Below are 17,178 nucleotides of genomic sequence, written 5' to 3' on the forward strand. Positions count from 1 at the left end.
TGCAAACTTTATATGCCCCAGTACAGGGGAATGCCAGGGCCAAAAAATTGGGAATGAGTGGGTAGGGAAGTGGAGGGGAGTGTATGGGGGACTTTAGGGATAGCATTGGAAATGTAATTGAGGAAAATAAATAATTAAAAAAGAAAAAAAAAGAAAAAAAATGAGAAAAAAATATACTATCATATCATCAACAAAAAGTGATATTTTGACTTCTTCCTTTCCAATTTATATCCCCTTGATCTCCATTTGTTGTTGAATTGTTCTGGCTAGGACTTCAAATACAATGTTGAATAGGTAGGGAGAAAGTGGACAGCCTTGTCTAGTCCCCGATTTTAGTGGGATTGCTTTCAGCTTCTTACCATTTACTTTGATGTAGGCTCCTGGTTTTCTGTAGATTGCTTTTATCATATTTAGGTATGGGCCTTGAATTCCTGATCTTTCCAAGTCTTTTTTATCATGCATGGGTGTTGGATTTTGTCAAATGCTTTCTCTGCATCTAATGAGATGATCATGTGTTTTTTGTCTTTGAGTTTGTTTATATAATGGATTACATTGATGGATTTCCGTATNTTAAACCATCCCTGCATCCCTGGAATGAAACCTACTTGGTCAGGGTGGATGATTGTTTTGATGTGTTCTTGGATTTGGTTAGTGAGAATTTTATTGAGTATTTTTCCATCGGTATTCATAAGGTTAATTGGTCTGAAGTTCTCTATCTTTGTTGGGTCTTTCTGTGGTTTAGGTATCAGAGTAATTGTGGCTTCATAGAATGAATTCGGTAGGGTACCTTCTGCTTCTATTTTGTGGAATAGTTTGTGAAGAACTAGAATTAGATCTTCTTTGATGGTCTGAAAGAACTCTGCACTAAACCCATCTGGTCCTGGGCTTTGTCTGGTTGGGAAACTATTAATAACTGCTTCTATTTCTTTAGGGGATATAGAACTATTTAGATCATTAACCTGATCCTGATTTAACTTTGGTACCTGGTATCTGTCTAGAAATTTGTCCATTTCATCCAGGTTTTCCAGTTTTGTTGAGTATATCCTTTTGTAGAAGGATCTGATGGTGTTTTGGATTTCTTTAGGATCTGTTGTTATGTCTCCCTTTTCATTTCTTATTTTGTTAATTAGGATGCTGTCCCTGTGCCCTCTAGTGTGTCTGATGTATGCAATCTTAACCAACAAGCCATCCCTTCACCCCCTTTGCTTGCTTATCATGGGAGCTTCCTGTGATTAGCCTTACAACAATGTCACCTGTCCTCATCATGTACCTGACACAAATATACATCTTAAAATCCTACATAAAGGTAGAATAGTGGAATAAACTGAATTTTGCAAAATCTTTAACCCATTTCTGGAATAGCCTGCATCTTCCTTTTCTTCCCCCACGCCAAAACTCATGAAAAATTACCCCTTATATTAAAATGTCTTCATAAACAAATCCAAAGTTTCAGTGATATGATTTTAGTGATCCCTTAGAAAATCTTTACCTGATCTTGAGTGTGGCCTTTTAAATTTATAAGTGTTCTCTCTATTCCATACTTTATCTCATTTTGAATGCTTCTTTGATGGTGTCAAGGACCTAGAAAACATTGGCAAATGGTCTCCACATACTCTGTCTCTGAAACCTTCCCATCCTTCAGATGACATTCAGAGCTATAATCCCAAGTGTAGCATGCATGGCACATGTCCCTTCAGATACATAATAAGTCGTGTAGAACCAAAGCATTCTCAACTAAAAGTCCTCATAAAATGTAACTGAATAAACAAATAAAAAGAAAAACATCTGAAAGTATATGTATTTTATAGAATCCTAAAAAAATATGGTCAATAAGAGAACTCTAGGGTCTTCCCAAGATAGAGAGCAGCCAATCACCTACAAATTACTATTTTAAGAACTGCTTAAGACATAAGGTGAAAGTAATATATGCCAAGTGCTCAAAGCTATAAAAAAATTTAAATTCAGAATCATAAAAACATGTGAAATATAATTTCAGCAATAGAATTAAACAAATATACCAGGGCTCAGAGAGAGTATCATAGTTCTGAAAACTGTAATGTAATACATATTTTTATGTATTTTATACATAATATATATCATATGCCACAAATATATTATTTATATTAAATGTATATTTAAATACATTATTCATTCATATATATTATTATTTACATTTATATTATATTAAAATATATACTATATTATATGTATATAGACATACATATGTATTCACATGCAAATTAGGGAATAGTAAGATGGCTTCATGGGCAAAATATTTGCCTCAAAATCCTGGGGACCTCACCTGGATTGCTACAACCCATGTCATGGTGGAAGGAGAGAACAAATACTATCAAATTAATCTCTGAACTCCCCTAGTATACCCTTCACAATCAAGAATTCACACACAAAAATGGCATGAATGACAAATGTGCCCCTTAGACTTGTGTATTTCAGCACTTGATCCCCACTAGGTGGTGCTCTCTGACAAGGCTTAGGAGATGGTTCGGTCTGATTTTAAAGCCTCACTTTATAGTCTGTTTTCATCTCTCTGCTTCCAGCTTCTTGCTCCTGCAGCTGTGCCTGTGGCTTGCTGCCATGTCTTTCCAACATGAAAAACTTGCTAAAACTGTAGGCTCAAATACATTATTTCTTCTATAAAGTTCCTTGTTCATGGTATCATGTCATAGCAACAGAAAGGTAACAGACAAATAATATTGAATAAAAATGTAAAATAATATTAAATTATTTATTTGTCATTTGGTAATCTTCTATGGAAAAGTGTCTATTCATATCCACACATTTCAAATTTATTTGTTATGTAGTTGTAATGTTTCATATGTATACATATATATATTTGTATATATATTTACATATATATGATATAAGTGATTATACTTTTATAATATAAATATGCATATATAAATTTTATGTTTATTTACACATATGTGCATGAATCATACTTGCATAATTATACACATGTAATATATAGTTGATATATGTGTGCACATATGGTTATATAATTCAGATTCATATATGTATTTAGTTTTAAGTTTTCGGATAAATAACTCTTAAAATTACTTTTTTTCTTTAGAGATATAAATAAATTCTATTTTTGGACCTATATCATTATACATTTTTTGCCATTTCTGTTCTGTTCTCTGTACTTCTCATCTTCTTCCTCATGCAAAGTAGTCTCCTTTCTGCTTTCATGGCAGATTCTCTATTACCCTCTCTTCTTTCCACTTTCCTGTATACTTCATCTCCTCCACACAAAGTGCCTTCCTTCGAAGTCAATATATCCATCATACTACACAAGAAGGAAAAATATCGGGAGGTATCAAGCAGCTGACAGTAATCCACAAGCAAAGGAAACAATCAACCTGTTCTTATTGTATTTGAAATTGGGGATCAAAATGTTTATAACATAGGATTGTTATTTATTTGTCTTATGATTTATATCACTTTCAATTATAAAGCCATGAAAAACACACAGCTGTACAAAGCCAACATGAAAAGGTACAAAAGACATGTGATTTGGAATTGAAATTCAAGTCACAAAACACTCAGATGAGATTATTTGGATAAAATTGTGGATTCAGATTCCCTAAAATATTGTAGAATGCCTTAATCTATGAGATATTTGCTTGCTAACCTGAAGACCATGTGTTCCCTTGTATGTGTAGAGAAAGTTCTTATCTCTCTGCATTTTCCCAGTTCATCAGAAACACAGGGAAAGATGAGAGTTCTACTCACCAAGAGAGAGCAGGCTGAGCAATGGAGTGACATTGCATAGGTCACTGTTTTCAATGCCTGGGTGGGAGCAGCGTGTGGGATTTTTGTTGGACTTTTTTATAACCATTGACCACTCTGTTTCTCATTATAAATAAACAAAGGCTTTAAGACTCCTCTAATGGTGATTATAACTTAAACACTGGATTCTTAAAAGCTATGAAATCCTTTTCCTGAGTGATTTGTTGCAGTAATGCTGAACTAAATGATTTTATGTGCCTCTCTGTGTTATCAGTCTATTAAGTTCAGAAATTACTGAAACTTCTCTGTTGTGATTGTGATACTCGTTACCAACTTCTTTGGAAGTAATCACTTATTAATGCAATGATTATCACTTACTCTCTTATACATAGACATATACATCATATACATATACTTCATATACATGTACATCATATACATACACATATTCATATACATAACATTCACATACACACACAGGACATGACAAACATTCATTTCAGGAAAAATAATCATTGTTTTCTATATCAGGTTTTATGGTGAGATGATTCTTTATTGCTTGTCATTTTATAATAGTGCTAAAAGTATGAGATAAAATGTCATTTTTTTTCTGCATGAAAAACACTGCATAGGTGTTAGTCTTCAACTCTTCAGACTGACTGACATCTTTGTAGGACAGGTGGCAGACTACTGGACCAGCTTCACTAATTCTCACATCTAGTGATCAATGGGAACGTCTATTAAAATTTCCCAAGTGAATAAGAATTATTTTATTTTAGCGTTTAAACATCAGAAAAACAGTAATATATTGGATGAAGTTGTACTATTAATTAGAGGATTTGTTTTGTTGTGTATATTTCTAATTGTCTTTCACACATTCGTACACTGAATTCAATTTAATTTGGAAGAATTGCTGTCTATTTTCATATATGTGTATATATATATATATGTATATATATGTATATATATATATATACAACTTTTTTTAAAGTTAATTCTTTTTTTTCTTTTATTGGATATTTTCTTTATCTACATTTCAAATGTTATTTCTATTCCAGATCTTCCCTCAGGGAAACTTCCTATCCCATGTGCCCTTCTCCTGTCTCTATGAGGGTGCTCCCCCATCACCAACTTCTGCCTTCCCACCCTGGCATTTTCCTACACTGGTGTATCAAACTCTCTCAGGTCCAAGGGCTGCTTCTCCCACTGATTTCCAATAAGGCCATCCTCTGCCACATATGTGACTGGAGCTATGACTCACTCCACGTGTATTCTTTGGTACCATGAACTCCACATCAGGAAGAAAGGGCCAGCATGACTGGATAGTAGCTTTTCAGCAGGAATCAGGAAATATTTCATGTGAAACTACTGTAACTGACTCCATCTCAACTTCCTTCAATTGTAAGAAAGCTCAAGAACTCTTAGTTTTTCCAGAGCCTAATCACACCAAGCTGTTAATGCTCCAGGCTTTCATCTATATGGTACCACTTTTCTCTGTACTCACCTGTTCTCAGACCATAATTCAAACTCCAATTAATTCATAAAATCTCTGCTTAAATAATTCTTGGTTATACATGTGATACATGTGAAAGGATCAGGAGATATTTCGTGTTAATTATTTGATTGTTATCATGGTTATTGAATCTTTACCATAGATGTTCTCTTTCATTGGATGGTTTAGGTATATAATAGATGATTGATATATGTATTGAATAATCTATTTTGTTCTCACAATGTGATAATTATACTTAATTGCAAAATTTGTTAAAATACACGCTTTTCCTATATACTGTGTAATTCTTGATGGTGAGCATGATCAACTGATCAACTGTTATTTAATCCCCATGTAGAAGGGTTGCAGTAAAGTTGGACTCCCATATGAATAAGAAAATGAATGAACAAAGTAAGCAAATTAATTTAAGCATTACGTCTTTAGAATCTTATATTTCAGGTTAAAGAGTACAGAAATGTTTTATCCCTGGAATCCATTAACCATGTCAAGAAGAATCTAGCTTAAGAAAATGAGCATGAACACACTATTGGCAGATGCTGAATGTCCCCACCCCTTCCATGGATAAGAACTATTAAGCCATTCTGTGAGCAGGACAAAAAGATAAGAGTTTATATAAAACCCCTCTTGTATTCTACTTTGGATGAAGTCATTTTCCAAAACCAATTGAAAAGCAGCTGAAAGGGGGCCTGGTATGATTTGGCTGCCAGTGGTATTAAATAATGTCTAGACCCCATGTGGTTTTTTTTGTACTGTACAATTCAGCACATTAAAATAAAAGAGCTGAGCAAATCTTCAGTAATCTGTATGATCATATTGGAACTTTGGTTAGAAACATGAGCACCTTCCCATGACTTCACAAAGAGTTAATATTCTATAAACTAGCTTTTTGATAGTAAAGCTGCTAATGTGGCAATATGAAAAAAATCATAACTGAACCATTTTCAAGATTCAAATCTCATTCTTCAACTGTTGCAAAAACAGGACCCCAGAGATACTTATTCAAAATTAAGTGTTATTGGTATTTTTGACTCTCTGTGTAGATTAAGTAAATGCTACTGAAAATTTGAATTTTAGACGTGACAGCATGGAAATCACTCTACCATATGAGAAATTTGAGGCCTGGGGAGGTGATGATTGAATCTGCATCAGCAAGGGACTGGGATGAAGACATTTTTCTCTTGTCCCACTTTGCCTTTTTTATCCTTTCCAATATATTGTATCACTTTAAGTTTCCACTTTAATGTAATTTTCCTATTATAATTTCATCTGAAAGAAGAAGTTGAATCTGCATCTAATGGTTGTGATTTGTATTCTAATATGGTTAATTTGTTAACAAAGAAGCCATTTTTCTTTATATGCATTATATAAAATGTGAAATGGGCTTTCTCCCACTGATTTTTCTAAAATATTTTACATTGGAAATAGTTAAAGGACACTCAACAGTCCTCCTCAGATCATCAAGATATTCCACAGGTAATAAAGAGATGGTGTAGCCAGCTGAGTTGATTGGATAGCCTTAGTACAAGATATAAAAATAATTTACACTCAGGTACAAAATACAGTTAATTCCCAGTCTAAAGCCTGGCAGTGTTGTATGTGGATTCATTGGATCTCCAGAGTTTATGTAAGATGAGAACTCTGAGTAAATGATGTCACCAGAGCAACAACTCCTCCTTGAGTTAGCCGTGGGTCTGCTGGGCTCACTCACTGCACCAGAAGCAGTAGATACTTGGAGAAATCTAACATCAGAAAGCAAATAAAATATACAGTTACTAGATATGCTACTAAAGAAACACAAACCTAGTCAAAATATTCCTGATAACTGCTGACCCCAAAAGAAAGAACAACCAATCCTATACACAGCCTAACCCAACACTGGTGTTCAGACATAATGCTATTCCATGGTGCCAGACTGAACACTGCAGAAATACAGCAGCGTTCTGTAACAACGTAATTACCAATTAGTATTTTTCAACTTACTCCAAATTTGTTTGCTTGGTTGCATAGGAAATGTCTTTACAGCTTTTACACTGGGCTCATCTTCTTCAGATGTTAAGATAATACAATTAAAATTGAGGGAATAAAGTATGACAGCAGTGGTACTTGTCCAGCAAGTCAAAGTCTCTGAGTTTCTGTATAGGGAAAAAGAAAGTGGCTAATTCTTTAAAGTATATTTTAATATGAACAATTCTTGTTTTTTGGGCCTCTGTACACACAAATACATTGGCTTTCTTAGAGTCATGTCATACCAAGAATGACAGAGTATCAGACACTACAGTTGCAATTTAAAATGCAATTTTAGGGAGAAGCAATCTTCAATGCTCATGGCTTCCATTGAAGATAAACACACAGTGCAGTAATAATGGTCTTTGAACAGGATCACCTCTGTGTTCCTGTTATGTAATGTTCTCTTCCAATGATGCTTTGGCTAAAGAAAAGTCAGACCTCCTGCAAGCTTCTGAGGGGAGGGACCAGTGGCAGGAAGGCAATCACCATCATCATCACATCCATCACTACTTCACTCTAAGAGAAGAGCCTCATAAGGATGTGGGCAGTACCTGGAGCCAGGGAGCAGTCTTGGCTGGTGCCCTGCTTTCCTCCTTATCTACCATATACCAATACTTCATTTATGCATAAAAGAAAGAGCCTATGCTTTAAGAAAGCTTAAGTTGGCCAGCCTATGTGACTGAGTTTGAAAGTATTGGCATGGGCTGATTTTTTGCTACACTCACTACTTAGTGATTTCCCTGAATCGGCACCATTGCCAAGATGTAAGTGATGAAAATAAACCAGAATAGAAAACAATCAGGCTTATATTTTGAAATTATCTAAAAACAGGTGAACACTCATCCCCGATGTCAATTTCTGTGTGAGACTTTAACCCTGGGATGGATTCTTTGTTTAGAAAGGGGCCTAGCACAACTGCCCTCTGAAAGGCCCAATAAACAGCTGAAAGAATCAGATGCAGACATTTATACCCAACCAATGGACAGAAGCTGATTACCCCTGTGGTTGAATTAGGAAAAAGCTGGAAGAAGCTGAGGAGAAAGGTAACCCTATAGGAAGACAGCAGTCTCAACTAACCTGGTCCCTGTGAACTCTCAGACACTCAGCCAACAACCAGGCAGCATATACTAGCTGATATGAGGCCCCAACACATATTCAGCATAGGACTGCTGAATCTGGACTAAGTAGAGAAGCTGCACATAACCCTATAGAGACTTGGGGCCCCAGGGAGTGGGGAGGATTACAGAGTAAAAAACAAATTAAAAAAAAAAACTCCCTCTCTTTCTTTGATTCCAGTGTCCTCTGTCCAGGCTCCTTTAAATGATATTTCATTATAAATTCATTGCCATTTCTACCAATTTTCTATTTCTAATACTGACCCAAGAGAGGCATTAAAAACTGACATTCCTGAAAGCTGTGAAACCATTAACATGAAATCTAATTCAAGAAATGTCAGACTTCCCTATCAACAACATTCCAGGGTTGATCTTTTTGTTATTTTGTTTTTACGCATTTGCTCCTCTGTAAACTGCAAACTGATTTTCCTATCACTGGGTAATAACAGCACAGTAATAGTTATACATTTGGTTGCATAGTGTGAAAAGCCTCTTGTCATATACCTAGCAGTTGATAATGTAAACATTAATAAATTCATGGAAGTTTCTTGTTAAATCACCACAGAACCAGGTTTGAGGTGTTTAGTTAGTTACCCATGCTGAAAAGTAGAGGTAATAGATGAATACAGTACAGTTAATGAATAAAATCGATATACACTCCATAATATTAAATGATGACATATTGTAAAATGCTGATGGTCTGCAAGAGTATCAGAGAGATGGCTCAGCTGTTAAGGGTAAGTACTGATCTTGCAGAGAACCCTTGTTTGTTTTACCGCACCCTATTGGATGGCTCACAAACATCTGTAACTCCATTAACTGGCCACCCAAGACCCACCCTTTCCTGGAATTTTATGATACAACGCATGCATGTTGTAAACATACGTAGATGTAGGGACTCACATAAAAACATAAAAATAAATGTCAACAAATTTCTTAAAATATTATATATTTTGTTTCAATGAACAAAGGAGAATATTCTATGGAATTGCATGATTGGATACTTTTTCCTAATTTTTGGTATGTTGCTGAAATTGTTGGACATTTTAAGAAGTTGTAAAACAAGTTTATAATTTTACATAATGTTTATAACCATGTCAGTTGTCTGTAAACATAAAAAAATAAGAAAGTGCATAATGTATGATTTTGTTGGAATCCTTACTTTATGTCTTGCTACTACTAACTCCTGGGTATGGTGCAGCCACCAGTAACAGATTCAAACTCTGATAAAGACTGGTATCTATTCGTGAAATGCAGGTCTATAGAAGTATAACACATATCTCAACACTATCATACATGTAAGAAATGATTAAAATAGCTATAGAATTCACACTATAGTGAATTCTTCAGAGAAATGTAAAAATAAAAATAATGGCTGTTGTACATAGTGACTGATTCATTATTTTTCATTTTACGCTATATGTTTTGAGTTTGGGTGTGATGCTTGGATGCTTATCTGTGAACCACTTGCATGCTTGGTGGCCATGCAGGCCAGAGAAGGACACTGGTTACCCTTAAAGTGGAGTCACAGACAACTGTGAGCTGTCATGAGGATGCTGGGAATTTCACCTGTATCTTCTAGAACAGTAGCTAGTGCTGTTTTCTGCTGAGCTATTTCTTCAGTCCCTTCAGTGAGAAAGCAGACTACTTGTGCTACTGTTGTGTAGCAGCATCCATATAAACCTTTGTTGTATGTGAAAGGAAGTGTGGTGACCATGCAGAGTGAAATGTATTGCATGGGTTTATTTTTCATCTATATTTACTATTCATTATATACTCAGTATTTGGAGTAACTTTTCAGAGGGAAGAGATACACTGATACAATTCTATCAATAGTCTTGTAGAAATGCTGCTCCATTAAATGTTATTGATCTCAATCAGCAAATCTAGTTTGTGTGTGCTGACTACCTGACAGCTCAGAAAACTGTATAAAGCACATGCCACCAAGACTGTCAACTTGAGTTTAATTTCTGAGACTTATATGGGAGGAAAAACAGACTCCTAGAACTCATTTTCTAACCTTCACACATGAGCTAAAGTACACACACACACACACACACACACACACACACTAAATAAAAATAAAGAAATGGAAAGAAATACAAATTAAAAGAATATTATTGACTATTTGAATACACTTCACGCTGACATCTAGACGTGCTGAACCCAATGAGATCATTAGCACTTTTGAGTTTGTGAATCTTTCTTTTGATGATTTTCCGAAATTCTGTATTCATTTTTTACCTTTATGTATGAGTCATCTGGTTATATTAGGAATATTAACCTTTTCTTGGCATGAAGCTTGTTTTAGAAAGATATTTCCACTTGCTTTGTGACATCCTTCTTTCCACATAGATAGCTGTAGTTCTCAGTTCTGGTATTTGTTATTTCAAAGAACACCTTTAATTTCAAAAAGCCATGTCACCTGAGTTCTAGCAGCTATTACGTGGCTGTTTGCTGAACAACATATCAGTCATACTTGTGTGATCCAGACTAGACATTCTTTACAGTGAAAGTGTATTGTTTCAGACAAAACTTTAAAATAGCTTAGACTCTAAGTCTTATAAAATGAGGCTATTTGAATGAAAATAGTAAAGTATGAGAAGGAAAGCAAACATGGCCATGTTTTGTTTATCAGTGATATTCTTACCGTGTGAACATTATTTGGGATCTAAGATACTTTGCAAATAGGCAAAGCAAAATAGTGTGTTTTCTGCAATGCGTGTTCAAATTGAACAAGTGTAACTCCTGTATGTAAAGACTTTTCTTAAAACTTAATTGGGGATGGTCATATGCAGTATGGTGGTAGGGAAGGTTGAATGCATGTTTCCTCAGTTCATCGATTAATCATGTATTCAGTTCATAAGCTTGATGACTTAACATATTTGAGGGTGAGGTGTAGCTTATCTGTGAGACTATAGTTCTTGGGGTTTAATATATGACTCTGTCCTTTATTCTTTTTTATGCTATAAACCATTGTATAGTTTTATTTAAAATGTGCATATGAAAATACATCAAGGTAATGACATACAGTGTAGCACATTAAAGGAAATAACATTCGAATAAGATCTTTCTTATTGCATTTAGAAATTCACATCTATTGAGCTAATCTGTCTTGTTTTCTTCGTAAAAAGACCATTATAATGTAGTCTAATACGTCTAATAAGTAAATACATGTGAACTCTAAAAAAAAAAATTCTTGTCACTAGTACAGAGTATAACCATCAGGCATTCACAATTAACTCTCTCTTTTTTTTTCTTTTTTTTTTAATTAGATATTTTCTTCATTTACATTTCAAATACTATCCCAAAAGTCCCCTATACCCTCCCCCCTCCCTGCTCCCTAATACCCACTTCTGCTTCCTGGCCCTGGCATTCCCCTGTACTGTTGCATATGATCTTCACAAGATCAAGGGCCTCTCTTCCCATTGATGGCCAACTAGGCCATCCTCTGCTACATATGCAGCTAGAGACACAACCAATATGTCCTGTCTTCTTATACCCTGCCTCAAACTATTTCTCCATCTGCCTTATTTAAACTGGAAAACAGAGAAAATGGACTATTTGTCTAAGATTTATGGTTCTATCAAAAACATAATCATGTTTCAAATTAAAATATAATTATAGCTCTTCCTCCTCCCCGTTCTCTCTGCAGTCTCTTCCCTGTCCCCTCCCTCCACCTTTCCCATGTGTCCCTTCCCTTACCTCACATTGATAGCCTCTTTTTGAATATTGTTGTTACATATATGAAGATATATATAAATACCACTCTCTGCATTTATTTAATGTGGCTTGTATGTATATGACTTCAGAACTTTTTACTTTTGATATCAAGATAATTAAATAGAAATTGTTTAAATGAAATATGTTATGGGGTCCTCACTATTAAGCAGCAAAAAGAAAGTTCTAAATGAGTCAGAAACCAAAAGATTTCAAAACAGTCATTTCCTGGAATTTGGGTGTCTTCCATCTAGTGCAATGTATTGGGTCTAGATTATATATATGAATCACCAGGTGAGGCATTTTTCCAAAGTACGACACACAAGTCTATCTTAATCCAATCAAGCCAGTCTCTGGAGTCAATGCCTTATTCCTACTAAGGTTCTTCATTTCCTGGTTTTAATGTGAGTCATACTGAAGAAAGGTCTGCAGAGAAGACACAGCCACAGGGAAGTCATTTCTCTCTATATCTCACATTCCATCATGCAGAGGCCTGAACTAAACGTCATGCCTGTCATAATTATCTGACCTGTAGAGCAAAGGATGCTGGGTTATGGCTTAAGGGAGGTTCCTAACATGACTATCAAATGAGGGGACTTTGGGTGTTGATACAGAGACTATCTCAGTTGAAGCAGACCCTGGATTATCTCCATGGGACAGGATACCAGAGGGACCTAATAACCAATCAATATGTCATATTCATCATTTCAGGCCCCATACATGGCATCTGTAGTATTTCATAAGTGATTTCTGGGGAATTGAGTCAGACATATTATTCAGCAGTTCCACATCAAATTAACACATAAAGTATCCTTACCAAATTTAATATAGCATGCTTCAGAGGATATATGAAAATGAGAAAAATATGTGATTCTGTTTATAGAAGCTCTTTTATAAGTTTAATATAATGACTTCCAAAATAGTTTAAATGAATATAAATGAGTAAAATTATTCTTCCCTATAAATCCTGAACCAATCTGTTTAGAGTCTTTAAACCCATTGACTTCATAACTAAACCAGAAACATTACAAGGGCAGAAACATGAACTATCTAAAATGTTATTTCTGACAGCCAAATGCCATTTCTTTTTAGACTTCAAAATGGACACAGGCTGGAAAGGTCACTCAGTGCTTAATCTCACTCTTCTTACACTGGGCCTGGATTCTATTCCCAGCACCCAGTGTTCCAGTGTGTCACAATCACCTGTAAATCCAACCCAAGATGACCCAGCACCCTATTTGCTCCTTCTTGAGCATCTGTGCGTACATTGTAGGCATATGTACAAATACACACACACACACACACACGCACATATACACATGCACACGCACACATACACACTATTAAAAACAATAAAATAAACATTTCAAAAGTGAAAACCTTGCCAAAAGTAGGTCATTTTACCTTGAAAATTACATGCCACATGCAGTACCCCTTTCTACTTTGCTAGGCACACTCATTACTTTATCTAAACTGTTTTTGATTCAGTAGCCAAATAAATGACTGTTTACTCGCAAGGCTATGACAAATAGAGAGACAACATGGGAGAGTCCTCTGACTCAAAGAGGGTGTCAGGAAAAAAGAATCCTAGTGACACCAGAAAGGATATACTCTGTGAAGAATGGGAACCATCTAAACAGCAGGCTTTTCACTCACTGGGGTTCCAATGGCACCTCCTGTAGTAGGAAGAACTAAGAGTTGGAGGTCCCCACAACTCCAAAGCAGAAAATATAATTTGTTCTAGACAAAGCTGCTGTTTAAGTTGAAAGTTTCCTCCAGCAACAAGAAGCAGAGATGGATTTAGCTCTGACTCCAAATACAAAAAGGAGGCCAATGTCCTTGGAGTATAGAAGGAAGAATTAATCAATATAATATATAACCTTCTTAAAAACAAATGCCATTCCACTGACAGGATCCGCAGCTACAAAACCCCCAGTTGAAACATGTACAAATTAATGCCTGTGATCTACGTTTCTATATCCACACTCTGAGAAATAATCTTGCTGCATGATTCTGAAAGCCAGCAAGGCTCACAATGTTGGCATTCTGAGAAAAATTATATAATGTGAGAAATAACTATAAAAATCTCAAAGCAAGGGCCGAAGTCATTGGGCAAGACTGCTTTTTCTGTAGACACCATGACTTGAAACTGAATCCCAGCACCCATGCAAAAGTGAGATATGGATGCTCAACCCTGGAACCCTAGCTTTACAGGGCAGGGGCAGGCAATCCCAATAGCTTGCTGGTCAGCCAGCCTAGCCTAAACAATGAGGTTAAGGTAAGAAGAGACCATGTCTCAGGCAATAGTGTGGACAATAGAGGATGATACATTATGTCTTTCTCTGACATCTATATACATACACACATGAACTAATATTCACCCCAGCAATACCATCAGTATTTTGAGCTAGAGTTCATTTGCTTGCCAATATAGAATATACTACATCTGTAATCTCTCAGTTAGGTAATGGGAAATGGCTTAAAATTCTTAATATATTCAAATGACTAATATAATAGTCTCATTAAAATGATAACAATCATGATAAAATAATTGTTTTATAAACTAAAATGAGCTTGGTTAACAATGAGAAGAGAAGAACTTAATGCAGATTATACACAAACCATAATAAACTAGAAATAAGTATAGTTTAAATTTTACCATGCAAATTCTACTATTTTTCACTTTTCAAGTAGAGCATTTGTTCTTTTTATTCTATTCTTCCTCAGAAGTCCAAGGCAGCTGTCAAAGTACTTCACACAGATAGCAAGAGCCCCAGTTTACCAAGGAAATCAGAGTATCATCAAAATAATTTTTTTTCTCTCAGCTTAGATGAGCCATTTTTGGCCAGGACTGCTGAGTGTTCATCCTGTTCATTCAGAGTCCTGTTTTTTGCTTTCTACCTTCTGAATTAGTAGCTTTTCTTTATCATAGTCACCTCAATTTCCTGTTTGGGAGTTCTCTCTCTCTTTTTTTTTTCATCTTTTTCCTTTCTAACCCTAGACTAGGAAAGATTACCTTATGAAATCCATGGCCCTTACTTCAAACAATGGCAGCTATAGATGTAGATGTATAAGATATCTCATCCAAACATATCGAAACATATCTATTTTCTGAGGAGCATGTGATTATTTGCTCATGCGGCCAATGCCTAAAGCTTCTATCATATCTCCAGAGATTGCAAAACCATATTTCTGAATATGAATTCTGCTTCACTTGTTCTTTTGTGCTTTGCCACATGATGGCCAGTGGTCTGCTCTAACATCTCTGCTCTCAGTGTGAGTATGCTTCAAGCTCAGTCTGTCCACGTCTTAGTTCTGGAAGATCAATCTCAAATCTCCTTGTTTTTTTTTTTTCTCCCCAACATTCTCTGCCTTTCCCCAGGGGACAGGGAACCCAAAGAACCTTTAAGTCTCAAACTGAGAACCAGAACTGCAAACAAAATTAATTTCACTTATAAGTATTTATCAATGGGTCAAAAATAAAGGAATTGTTTAAAACAATTAGAACATCTCTTGACTGTAAAACACTTGTGTTTATTGAACCCTACTGCAAACAGCCTCGGACTAAGATCTCAGAAGTGGTACAGAGACATCAGTGAAATCACATGACCTTGGTTTACTTTTTTTTACTTTTTTAAAAAAAGAAATCTGCTTATAGCATTTTAAGTGATATGTTTTTTAAGTGATAAAATGGGGTGGTACCTAAGACTACTTTTGTAAAATCCAAGGGGCAAGGCCACTGTGAAATCCTCTTTGTTCCTCTCCATCCCTGGCTGAAGACACACCAGAATGATCTCCGCAGTAGGTACCCTGAGTAGTACCCCTCAGTCTAAAGCATTCTGTTCCTGACCCTTTCAAGAAGCAGGACTTCTGGCCCTAGGAAGGGGATGATCCTCAAGAGGCATTTAAATCAAATATTTCAATCAGGTTAATCCCAAAGCTCTTTAATGCTTACTCAATAACAAAGTAACATAAAGAAAGAAGAGGTAAGACAACTTTGAGAATACATAGCTCTCATAGTACACAGGTTGTAAGTCTGCTGTTAGTCACAATGACCATTAAGGGGAAAGCATCTAGAACAACAACAATAACAACAACAAAATCTCAACTTAGTCCTAGATTCTTCCTTCAAAGAACCAGAAACAAACCAACCTACATTTAGAAAATGTACATCTCAGGGAGAAGAAATTGAAGCCTACTTATTGAATCACATGGCCATGAAGACACATTAGGCTTATCTTAATTGATTACATTTTTATCATATGTTTATTTAGGACGGCTAAAAAATGTCTGGCTATGTAAGTGTGCTGGGCAAACTCTTCATAAGTCTACATCAAACATCTATTGAGGGGGTAAAATCTTGTTTGCAATATACTTGAAAATATTTTTAAAGTGTAATGTGGCCTATGACAGTTCTGTTTACTTCAACAAGGGGATCAGGAAAACAGCTGTTTCTAGAATGATGAAATTAAATAGGGACAATTATAGGAGAAAATGGAGGGATTAGAAGGGAAGTAATTATTTTTGAAAATCCAAAGGCTGTATTTTGTGATCACAGGTCAGTATGACCCTGTCCTTTAACTAAATGCCTAGGGACAAGACCTTTAGAAGCAGCAGGGACTTCCTTGTTGCTCAACTGAGAGCTGACTCACTCAGGAAGCAAGGAAAGGTTTAGTTGCCATGACTCTCTGACCTAAGCAAGAAGACTTTGGGTGAAACTGGGCAGATGGACTGGTCCCATCTGCTCACATGGTACTCCATGGACTTTGGGTGTCCACTTGGAAAAGCCAAAGGCTTCCCAAGAAAACCCTGTTTAGAACGAGAACCAGAAAACATTAATAGACTTGAGATTTTCCATGACAAAAGTGGAAACTCCAGTGACGGTGAGGATGTGCAGTGGGTAGAGGCAGTTGTGAACAGGTTTAAGAAATCTAAGGTTTATTCTCAGACTTTATAGTAGCAGGAATGACTGACTCATTACACATAGGCTTATCCTTAAACCTCCATATGAGTACTATGTCTGTGAATGCCTACACACACACACACAGACACACACACACACACACACACACA

Source organism: Mus caroli, chromosome 13 (genome assembly GCF_900094665.2).
Source record: "Mus caroli chromosome 13, CAROLI_EIJ_v1.1, whole genome shotgun sequence".
Lineage (NCBI taxonomy): Eukaryota > Metazoa > Chordata > Mammalia > Rodentia > Muridae > Mus > Mus caroli.